Source organism: Saimiri boliviensis, chromosome 21, assembly GCF_048565385.1.
Source record: "Saimiri boliviensis isolate mSaiBol1 chromosome 21, mSaiBol1.pri, whole genome shotgun sequence".
NCBI classification, from domain to species: Eukaryota; Metazoa; Chordata; class Mammalia; order Primates; family Cebidae; genus Saimiri; species Saimiri boliviensis.
The window spans coordinates 30,447,472-30,459,621 of NC_133469.1; the positions used below are offsets into that span (position 1 = coordinate 30,447,472).

Sequence of the window (12,150 nt, forward strand, 5' to 3'; positions counted from 1 at the left end):
GCTTACTGATATCTCACCCACAGATAATTCTAAGCCCACAGGAAAACTACTTTCAGACCTTCCTGCTAACCAAGGACCAGCGTGAAGTGGAGGGCACCAGGGCACTGCAGGCAGCAGACAGACTCACAAGCCTCTCATGTGCTATGCAGGTGGGTCTCTGGAAAGGGGCAGGCCTCCTGTCACCAAGAGGAATAAGGCTTGGTGCATAGAGATTTGGGTTTAAGGCAAACATCACCCACTTTAAATGACCAGCCTGGTGATACCTGTGACAGAGAAGGGAACTAAGCTCCTTGCTGGCTCATTCTGGAGGTCAAATGACACATGGCATGTAAAAAGCTGCTATGCAAACTTGAGTGCTCTATATGAACACCAACCCTGCTATGATGGTTAATGTGTGTCAATGTGACTGGGCTGCAGGGTGCCCAGGTATTTGCTTAAACATTACTTGGGGTGTGTTTGTGAGGGTATTTCTAGATGAGATTCCCATTTGAGCTAGTAGGCTGAGTAAAGTAGACTGCCCTCCCCAGTATGAATGGGCCTCATCTGCTGACCTACTACAGGCCTGATACAGCAAAAAAGCGGAGAAAGAAAATTTGCTCTCTCTGCCCTGGCTCCAAGCGGGGGCATCAATCTTTGCCTCCAGGCTTGGACTTGAACTGAAACGTACACCACTAGTTTTCCTGGGTCTCCAGCTTGCTGTGGCAGATCCCAGGGCTTCTCAGGCTCCGTAACCCCATCAACCAATTCCTTATAATAAGTTTATTTTATCTGTTTAGAAAAACAGATAAAAATACAAGCACATCCTATTTATCTCTAAGTACTGTGTGTGTGTATATATATATATATATATATATATATATACACACACACAATATATATATATTTCATATATATACACACACTATATATATATCTTAGAGAGAGAGATACATATATATATATATATATATATATATATATATATATATATAGTGTGTGTGTGTGTCTTTTATTGGTTACACAAACTATATACATACACACAATATATATTACACACACACTATATATATACACACACTCTATATATATATATATAGAGAGAGAGAGAGAGAGAGAGAGTGTGTGTGTGTGTGTGTGTGTCTTTTATTGGTTCTGTTTCTCTGGAGAACGCAGCTAAAAATATCTAGGAATTATCTCAGAGCTGCACTGATGGCGGGTAAAGTCCTGGCTATTAGCCTGCTTTTCTTCCCAGCCTTCATAGTCTGGAACTGGCTCTTTAAACACAGCACAGTACCTGGCATGCAGCAGGTATGCAGTGGGGAATTGCTGAATGAATGGATGACCTATGCTGGAAAGAATTTACAACGTACAAAGTATTTTTACACAGATTTAATTTTATCTCTATGACAACTTTGTGAGGTAGCTCTTATTATCTCTATCTTACGTCTAAGGTGACAGAGGTTCCGAAAAGCCAAGGAACCTGGCTAAAGTTGTCTTAGGTGGCAGTATTATCCATTGAAGACCTGGACAGAACAAAAGTGTGGAGAAAGAGAAAATCTGCTCTTTATAAGATACAAGCTTAGATCTGTGGCACTCACTGACCTCCCTCCCCCTGCCGCTAAAAGGCGCTAAGCTTCTCACAGACGCCATGCTTCTCTCTCCTGGGGTTTGGCTTTGACAGGGAAGGGCTGAATATAGGACTTAGGAGAAGCCAGGAAACTTCCAGCATAGAAACAAGTCACCAGGCTTCCATCACGCTGGAGAGCTTTCACCCCTCGCACTGCCTCTTGGACGTCAGCTGAACAGGCAAGCAGGTGAGGGCTTGAAAGGCTCCTTTGGGAGCTGAGGGTCCTTCACAGAGATGCTGGTAAATATTACTCAACAAGCTCCTCTATCCAGGGACACATTTATCATCTGAATGCAACTGCCTGCTTGGAGCTGAGAAATCGCCTTGTCATTCAGCGCTTTGCAAAGGGGAGAAGAATTGCCTGGGACCGGTATCAGCCTCCATTATCTTGCAGTTCTGTTCTTACTGTCAGCCACAGACTGAGCCCTCAGAATCTCCTGCTTAATGGGGTTGTTTCCTATTTCCTGACCCTTCAAAGCATTAACACTGAAGGGAAAAACAAACAGGCGATGTCACAGATAAGGGGATCTCCCATTTACAAAACAAGCCTCATATCTCTATAGTAGGAGTCCCTAGTGCCCTGCCACCAGTCCTCACAGTACACCCACTCTCCTACACTTTTCTGAATGACTTTCTAGAGATGGCACATCTAGTCACCACAGGCCCTGATTCAATTCACACTGCTTTAACAATGATTACTGGGTGGGGCCCACATGTAAGAACATACGGGCTAAACAGGTAAGAGTCACATAAGAGCTGCCTTCAAGGCGCTTACTATCTAGTATGACTAGTATTCTTTAGAGTTCTTCCTTCTTACTAGCCAATCCCTTTTACTCCAGTCTCTATCAGAGTTAACAATTCTTTAACTATTTCTGTTCAAATTGGTGTGCAATTTCTTATTCTTGCTTTGATATTGACTGATACATACTGTATGTTAATTTAAAAAATAAGGCCAGGTCGTGGCCCACGCCTGTAATCCTAGCACTTTGGGAGGCTGAGGCGGGTGGATCACGAGGTCAGGAGTCTGATACCAGCCTGGGCAACATAGTTAAACCTCATCTCTACTAAAATGCAAAAAATTAGCTGGGGCGTGGTGGCAGACGCTTGTAATCCCAGCTACTTGGGAGGCTGAGGTGGAAGAATTGCTTGAACCCAGGAGGCAGAGGTTGCCGTGAGCCGAGATTGTGCCACTGCACTCCAGCCTGGGTGACAGAGCGAGACTCCAAAAAATAAATAAATAAATAAATAAATAAATAAATAAATAAATAAAATCCTGCTATGACCAAATCCTGGGAGGAAGTCAGAAAACTAAGATAAGCTTTGGTGCCACTCACTCACTCATCTGGTCATCAGGCTGAGCAATCCTCAAAAACTCACTGTGCAACCAGTACATGCCGGACACTCAGTTGGGGCTGGGATTACTTCAAATAAAGATGCTTCTGCCCTTGAGAAGCCCAAAGAAGCTGCTAGATAGGCAGGCTAATCTCTGCAACTTGAAAAATAAATTATTACATAGTAGTACATGTATGTATAGAGACTGAACAATCAGTACAGGATGAGTGGGTGAGAGGGCAAGAAAAGAAAGGGAGGAGAGAATAAATATGAGATTGTGAATAAACAGTGGCTGTGCAGAAAGAGCCCTGAAGCATTTAATCTCACGGCCCCGATTTTAGCCACTATGATGGCCACGATCTGAACCAGAGAAGAAACAATAGAGACACACTGGCTTTGCAGACAAAACTGGCAGACATAGCTCAGCAGAGGATAAGCTGAGGGAGAGAGGGCTGTGCGCTGGCTGGCAAGGCAGGAGGAGTGAAAAAGGAGGGCACTCCTGACCCACCAGCTGCCCAGCCCTGGCAAGCTAGGGAGGCACCAAAAGCTAAGGCTCCGCCTGTCTTTTCTTCCCAGTCTGCTTACATTCCACTTCTGTGTAGCCAGCTCTGGACCCTTGGCCCTGCCTACCTGTCTTGCCCTCCAGACTTGGCCACACACTCTATTTCTCCTTCCCTCATGGGTCTCTAGGCCTAAGGATTCTGGCTCAGACGTCCTTCATGGGCCCTTTCTACTCCTGGACTCTGGAGGGTAAAAGAGAACTCTGTTCCTGTTCTAAGGCTCTGACTTGGCCCTTGTCCATCAGCCAGAGTCCCGGCTGGACTTCACCCTAGTCCTTTGCCTGGAGTTGGGTAGAAGGTTGAGGTCTGAAGATCATGGAGAACAGTGAAGGCAAAAGATCAAAGTCAATACAAGCTGGCCTAAGTGCAGGGCAGCAGGGTATACCTCCTGGTGAGGGCTGAGAGGGGAGCTAGAGGGAGGGAGCAGTCCAGAGGCAGGCAGTAGCTGCTTATGGTACCCACCTGCCCTGCCAGCATCTGTTCCAGAGACCCTGCAAGAAGCCCAGATTCTGCCTGCTCTGGGGAATATAAATCATGCCGTCACCAGAGCCAGGCTCCAAAATGCTGTTCACATGCAGCTTTCCCCAGAGAGATGGAAATGGCCCATGAATCAAGCACCTCGGAGCTGTGCCAGAGCTCATCCTGTTCTTGGGGACAGGGCTTGGCAAGAGGCTCCAGATAGGATTTTCATTTGCAAGCATAGCCACCTGATCTCTCCAAGAACATGCTCTCTGTCATTCCCCTGACAGTTGCAACTGAAGCTCCACAAGGCACACTTTTATTTATGTCTCAACATCTTTTTACTAACTCATTCTGTCTCCATTCCCCACCCGCCTCCAAGCTTCTTGTGCACTGATAACCAGTTATTTGCCAAAGACCAACCACTTGCAGCCCTAAAGCTGGAAATGATGGGCAAGACACTCCACTCTGAGTTTTCTGTGCACAGGGCAGTGAGGCAGCGTCTACACCACTGGCCCCATGCCCGATGGGAGCAGGTCAAAGGCAGCAAAATGCTCCTTCTCTCAAAGCGAAGATCTCGTTGCAATCGGTGAAACTTCAGAAAGCAAGAGTTAGTACATTTGCTGGCATTGCCTATAATCATTTTTTGCCTTCTGATTCTGAAAGGCCAGGTCTAACTGTGCCAGCACCCTATGTTGGGATTCTACAATCAGGAAGCAGAGGATATCTTGGAGATCTGCAAAGGTGCACAGATGACAATACCATGGGCACTTTATTAGTTTCTGCATGGGCTGGTCTGCCAACAGCTGAAAAGGCCCACCCATTTTTCCCCGTAGTCACTTAGCAAGAGTGGCAGAAAATAAAGACATTAAGACTTTGGGAACTCAAGATTTCTGAGACCTCTGAGGTTTTCCCATGTGACTACTTACCAATCCCTGTCTGTTTTTTCTTACTGACAATTAGTAAACTTTTAAGATGAAAGGAGTCTGGGCTTACTTTGAGGGACAGCAAAGAAAGACTGGGAGACATCCTACCCTATGGGCTGTCTCACATAGAAGAACCCAAGAAACAGAGAAGCGGATGTGAGTGTTTAAAGCAGGAATACAGGCTACACGTTGGGGATGAGGAGAAGCGGGCAGTGGAGTAGACAGCTTTGCAGCAAGTGCTCGGACCATAAAGATTCTACTTCTAGAAGTTGCCTCCCTGATTCAAAGGGTCACATATGGTGACCACCCTTCCCCCAAATGGCGACTGTGCCAGAGGTGGATTCCTGTCCTAAGCTTGGCCTATCAGATTCCTTTCCGCAAAATCTGCACACTGGAATTCAGGGGAGCTGAATGTAACTTCCTGTCGCTAGTTCTATAGGCTGTGGGTGAGCACAGGACCAACCAAGGTGGCTATTTTCCCACTCTGGGATTAGGAGCAGAGAGTAGTTTGCACCTCCAGCTGCAAACTGGAGGCCTGCAGCGGGACATGCCAAATGAAGCAGCTGAGCAGTGATGAGAACCAGACTGCCTCCCACAGCCCAGGGCTTCCCACGGCTTTCCTCTTCTGTTCCAAGTTTGCCCTTGGATTTCATGGGACTCTTCACTCATATAACCTTATTAGAAATCCCCCTCTTTGGATTAAGCAGGGTTTGTGGAGGATTGTTGTCGGGGGAGAGGAAGGGCAGGGCAGAGAAGTGTCCTCAGGGACCTAAGTGTCTCTACTGCCCAAAGCCACAGCTGTCTAGTTGCTCTGGCATCATTCAAACTTATGGGTCATGGTGGAGAGTCAGTGGGTAGAAAGAGTATGAGCCGCACACCAGGGCGGGATATGCTAGAACCATCCAGGAGGGCAGGGACCAGTGAAGGCCATTCTCCTCAGAAAATTCCTCCCAGTGCGCCCAATATCATATTCCAGACTTCACGTCCAGAGAAAATGTACAGCCAGCACAGTCTCCAAAGTCAACTCCACTGGTTCAAACCCACTGCAGGGGCCAGTAGTGGGGGCCCTTCTAGCATTTGCTGTTGACATTGTCCAGGAGTATGAACAATTTCTCATCAGAAGATCAGTCACTATCATACATTCACTGGTCTCTCTGGAAATGCTTATATTTGGATGATGCTAGATTTAATTCCTTTCTCTTCCTGTACATTACTCTAGAAATTGCTTTTTCTCTGTATCCTCTCAAGGCTGTAATTTATACTATTATCTAACATTTGTTATTTATAGAACAAACCTTCTGTTGGTCGAAAGGCAAATGATTACATTAACCTGCTGAGAATCTATACACACATGAACACAAAACACATCTATGAACAATCAATGAATTCTATCTGCTTTGGTTGTTAAACTGATAAAATAATAAAAGTCCTTTTCCAGAATGCTTTCTTAAGAGCATTTGAATTAAAAAACAAAACAAACAAACAAAAAACAAAACAAAACAAACAAACAAACAAACAAAAAAAAACAAAGTCTTCTGGCCTCTGGGATCCAGAACAATTGTGCATTTTTAACTCAGAAGCATTTTTGTACACATCCTTCTTATCTCATGGCCTGGAATTATCTAGTTTATACTTAAGTGTTAAAGAAGAAATATAGGTTTTCCCCTAGCTTTTCGTTTTTCAGTAAACATAGTGATCAAATAAATAAGACGGTTTCACTTCCGTTGGCTCAACAGCTTGCACGCATGAATACAGAAAGACTGCAATAGATTGGAAGGCCCCATTACTTGGTGTCTTATTTTTGAAATCTTTGCTGAGAAAGTGTTGGCAATGGAGTTTTCCCCTGACAATGTGGCTCTCAAGCCCTCTCCTCCACCAATTAGGTTTAATCATATCAATAAGGCTCCAGTCAACCAATATGAATGCTGTCTAGTACAGGCTGAGTATCCTTATCTGAATTGCTCGGGACCAGAAGTATTTTGAATTTTGGATCTTTTTGGATTTTGGAATATTTACCAGCTGAGCACCACAAATCCAAAAACCTGACATCTGACATGCTCCAGTGAGTGTTTCCTCTGAGCATTATGCTGACGCTCAGAAAGTTTTGAATTCTGGAGCATTTTGGATTTTTGAATTTGGGATGTTCAACCTGCAGTAGAAAGACTGGGCTCCTGGTCTCTGAGAAGTGAAGGTGAGGAACCTGAAGTGTCCAGAATGGAATGGACTCATTCACCCACATATTCTGGAGACCCTGTAAAGAGCAAGATGCTATCAGAGATTCTACCAAGTGTCAGAGTCTGTGCCCCCAGAAGTTCTCAGCCTTGGAAGGAAGCTGAATGTGGACCGATGTGCCTCTACCACAAGCCAGAAGGTAGCAAGTGTCCACTGCAGAGAAACACGAGCTTTGGGGCGGGAGAGGTGCCACCTGGTTAAGGGAAGCCCTTTATGTCCTCTCAGAGGCATCAGCAATTGAGATGAGTTGAAGAATGAGCCAGGACTGGAGCAAGTTAGGACAGCAGTGTAGGCTATCTGGGGGGAGGGGGGCAGGGCTAAGACACAGCTAAAGCAAAACCACAGACATGGCATTAAGATAAAAGACATAAATCCTTTCAAATTAATCTTCCAAGAAGCAGCACCTGGATTAGGCCTTAACTGCCTGAGTCCACATATGCTGTCCACCACCCAGAGGACACTGCAGAACCTGGTGGAAGACTGCTGTCATCTAGTAGCAGTCTAGCTTTCAAATCTTACCTCCCATCACTGCCTGAGACAAGCCTGCTCCATCCAAACCAAGCACTCTCCATTCCACAAACACACCTTGCAGTGGGCCACCTCTCTGTCTTGCTCAGGCCATTCCCTCAACCTAGACTCTCCCTCTCCATCAACCCTGACCTGCCATGCATGTGAAAACTAAGCCTCTCCCTCCAAGACAAGCTCAAATGCCTTCCCTTCTAGAACGCTTCCCGTGAACACCTCTGGCCAAAAGGGAGCTCTCCATTCTCTGTGTACGTCCAGAAGCACCTACTAGGTGAATAACTCCTTAAGATCCAGACCATAAGGAGCATTCAGTCTGCCCATCTTTGCCCCTGATTGCATGGACAGGTGTGGAGGCACGGACCCTGTCTCATATGTCTCTGATGCTCATAAGGCCTAGCATCAGGCCTTGGCTACAGCAGAGCTCAGCACAGGCTGTATAAGGTGGCTATAAAAGGACTCCCGAAGGCCTCCTTGACCTCGTCACCTGCACCTGGGAGACATGCCACAGGAGCAGCACACCACCTTCAGAACAGCTGCAAAATGGTTTTAAATCCCACCACACAGGTTAGCTTCTGTCCCCTCCCGAGGACAACCAAGTCAGTCACTGGAAAAACAAAATCGGCACCCTTAAGTAAACAGTGGCTTTGTAGCAACTGTAAAATGCCTTTCTTCCATTTCCTGTCTAGAATCTTAAAGTTTCTTCCTGTGAGGCGATCAGAGAGAAGAGAAACTGTTACAGAAAGGAATTTAAACTTTTTTAAATTTTATTTTAGCAGGGGTGGTTTGGGGCCAGGTTTCTGGAGCAACAGAGGACTAGTGCTCTTGGAGGCTGGTCCCAAATCCACGGCACCTGGCTATTCCTTCCCCTCCCCTAGCCAGTTGAGGACTGGATAAGGGGTCACAATGGCCCCATTTAATCATGGGGTTTGTGAGCATATACACAAAAAGTGAGGTGGTAAGCATATGCAGCTGTGAAGGTGGGGTGTCTACAGTGTGTGGTAGTAAGGGCACAAGGTAAGTGTGTGTGAGGGGTGTGTGCAAGCACACTGATGCGTGAGGGGGGTGCAGTGGCCTTCGCACACGAGAGCTGTGTATGAGTGCATGTTCTGTGAAGTGTGTATGTGGAAGTGAGGGCCTGTGGGGAAAAGCATTCTATCAGGTGAGTAGCTCTGGGCCCTTCCACTGGGTCTCTGAAATAAAGTACCCATTCTCATCTGTAGGGCTCCCCAGTTCCAAATCTAAAGGGCAACAGGGTTGAGACACATTATTAATGACAGTTGAAGTCAATTATGAGTGTCAGGTTCCTACTTGCATATTACCATGATATAGCACAGCTGGGAGGTAGATCTTATCTGTGTTAAAGACACCTAAAGGGAGACTCAGAGGAGCTCAGGCACTTGTCCAGGGTCCCACAGGTAATAACAGCAGAAATAGGCCATGGAGCCAGGTGAGCTTGAATCCAGCCTGTTCGTTCCCATGTCACCATCCCAGCCTCTAAGGGCTCAGAAGCCACCTAATCCAGGAACATGTTTTCTTTTTTTTTTGAGACTGAGTTTCACTCTTGTTACCCAGGCTGGAGTGCAATGGCGCGATCTCGGCTCACCGCAACCTCCGCCTCCTGGGTTCAGGCAATTCTCCTGCCTCGGCCTCCTGAGTAGCTGGGATTACAGGCACGCACCACCATGCCCAGCTATTTTTTTTTTTTTTTTAATTTTAGTAGAGACGGGGTTTCACCATGTTGACCAGGATGGTCTCGATCTCTTGACCTCATGATCCACCCACCTCGGCCTCCCAAAGTGCTGGGATTACAGGCTTGAGCCACCGCACCCGGTCCAGGAACACATTTTCTAAAGGCAATTGGGGCTGAGAAGCTCAAAGTTCACAGAGGCATTTCCATTAGCACAGCCCTCCTTACCGGCATCAGCTCCCACATGCTATGAATGCTTTTAAATTTCATCTGACTCTGTGTTCTTGTAGAAAACACAGGCTACTATAACTGAAAATGGTCTTCAAAGATCACCATGAGGTCCATTTCCCTTGTTCACTAAGAGCCAACAAGGGCCCTGGGAAGAACATTTGCATAGATTATGTACATGCTACATATTACTTAGGAACATTTATACATCAAATGGCTTGAGACACATGATGGTAGAGTGTGGGGAGTATGGGCATACATTTTACCAGCTGTTAGAAGAGACCTGCCTGAGTCAGTGTTTAAAGATTTTTGTTTCCTACACATGCACTAACACATGTTATATTAAAAAGCCAAATGACCCCTTTAACAAATGAAAAAGAGATGAGGGTTTAGGATAATGAGAATATTATAGCAAAACTCATACTGTGCCTGCTTCTAATGGGAGTCCTACAGCGAGACTTCCACGTAATGTTGTAAGAATGCCCCCCTCAGAGTTGTTATAAATACAACAAACCCTAATATGTCATAATGAAAATGCATATTCTAATACAACATGATCTCCTTAATGAGGCAAACTGGAGGGGGTGTGTGGTAGTTTTATTTATAATCCTCTAAATTTAGGTAAATTGCACACATTTTGAGTTTCTATACAAATAGTGTCACCAAGAGCTATCAAACCAAATCTATTTGGTCTGGATAAGAGACCACTTAACAGAGAAAGTCAGGGTGTAACCAAATGCCAGGGAACAACCAGGGGGAGGGGAGTTATTTTTCATATGGGATATGGTCCTTAAAAGCTAGAATTGACTTTTAAAATTACTCCATATTCCCTAGATCTTTTGTAAAACCACCTAAAACTGAACAACAAGTCAGAGGGAGAGTGCAACCCCCATGCTCCTGGGAAGAATCATGGAAAGCCTTTGCAATCCCCCATCTCTGATGTTTTTTGAACAGTCATATTTGTTATTATCTAAATTGAATTTGGGTGAAAACAGTTTCCTGTTTGCCTGCAGTATTTGTTTTCTGAGAGGATATCCAAAGACATCGGTTTTCTGAAACAAGTCAAAGTAACATAGGATTTCCTTCCTTAATATTGAAGTCTTTTTGCCGGGCGCGGTGGCTCAAGCCTGTAATCCCAGCACTTTGGGAGGCCGAGGCGGGTGGATCACGAGGTCAAGAGATCGAGACCATCCTGGTCAACATGGTGAAACCCCGTCTCTACTAAAAATACAAAAAATTAGCTGGGCGTGGTGGCACGTGCCTGTAATTCCAGCTACTCAGGAGGCTGAGGCAGGAGAATTGCCTGAACCCAGGAGGCGGAGGTTGCGGTGAGCCGAGATCGCGCCATTGCACTCCAGCCTGGGTAACAAGAGCGAAACTCCGTCTCAACAACAACAACAACAACAAAAAATATATATATATACATATTGAAGTCTTTTTACCTCTGGGAGAGAATCTGTTTTCTTTTTCTCTCTCTCTCAGCAAAGCATATTTCCTTCTCTCTCTAATTGGATTTCTACAAGGATCTGTTTCCCCTTCTCTCTTCCAGATGCTCGAGATACAGCACTGTACAAAAAGCTGCTGGCTGCTGTCGTTCCTGTCTTTTTCTGCCACATTAACCCAGTAGGGGGTTTAACAGCCTGAGATTGTGAAAAGCTGTTGTCAAGTCATGAAAGCCCCCAAACACAACTTAAATGGTTATTAGCTAGTGGGAAACGTCCCCTGCATTCTAATCCTTCCATTTAAATAACAATAATAAAGAAAATAATAACAATAAGAGTAAACTCCATGCCTTCAAAGCCATGATTATACCCTACCACCCATCGTCCACACAGTCTACAGCGAATTTATATGGGGCCTAAGGGTGAGGCGTATGGCTTTTGGCTTGGTGGGCACGTCTGATTTTGCAGCCAGCCAGCAGGGGTCGCCCAAGTCATCTGGCAGTTAAATCGGAGCTTCCATGACATCCTCAATAATTCCTTTAAAAAAAATCCAAGGCACAGACAAAAGAGCCAAGGGGGTTCCTTGCTGTATTAAAAGCCCTGAAACACATGTATTTGCCAAATAGAAAGGTACAGAATTAATTGGAAAAGAGATGGAATTTGTATTTCCAGCTCCCTTGGGGGTTTTATAATTAATAAATATTTGTTAAGTCTTTAATAAGTATAAAGTACCATATATGTGCAGAACAAAACAAGCTTTTGCTGGCATCAGAATGTACTTACAATGCATTCTGTACTTGAACAAAAGACATAAAAGTTAAGAATAAGCAATGATAGCAATGCCATACAGTGGCCGTTTAGCAAGTGCCAGGCATTTCCTAAATTATTGCTTTCCTCACAATGACCCCATCAAGGTAGATACTATTATTATGCCCATTTCGTAGATTTTTGTTAAAAGCCCCCCACCCCCAAAAGCTCTGCAAGATTCAGTCACTTGCCCCAGGAACCCCAGCCAGTGAATGGAAAAGACCAGATTTAAAGTAGGCTTTATATCTAATCTGTCTTCTCAACTCCCAAACTGGTGTTCTTTCTACCGCCCTATTGTATAGCATAACAAAATTTATGTATTCCTTATGCCAAGGATACTAAAGGA

General features: G+C 45.1%; 1 protein-coding gene across 3 annotated transcripts in view; it reads right to left on the minus strand.

The window, feature by feature from the left end:
• TTC28 (tetratricopeptide repeat domain 28) overlaps positions 1–12,150 on the minus strand; it is a 692,319-nt gene that overhangs the window by 51,987 nt on the left and 628,182 nt on the right. The gene's annotated exons all lie outside the window — the stretch shown is intronic.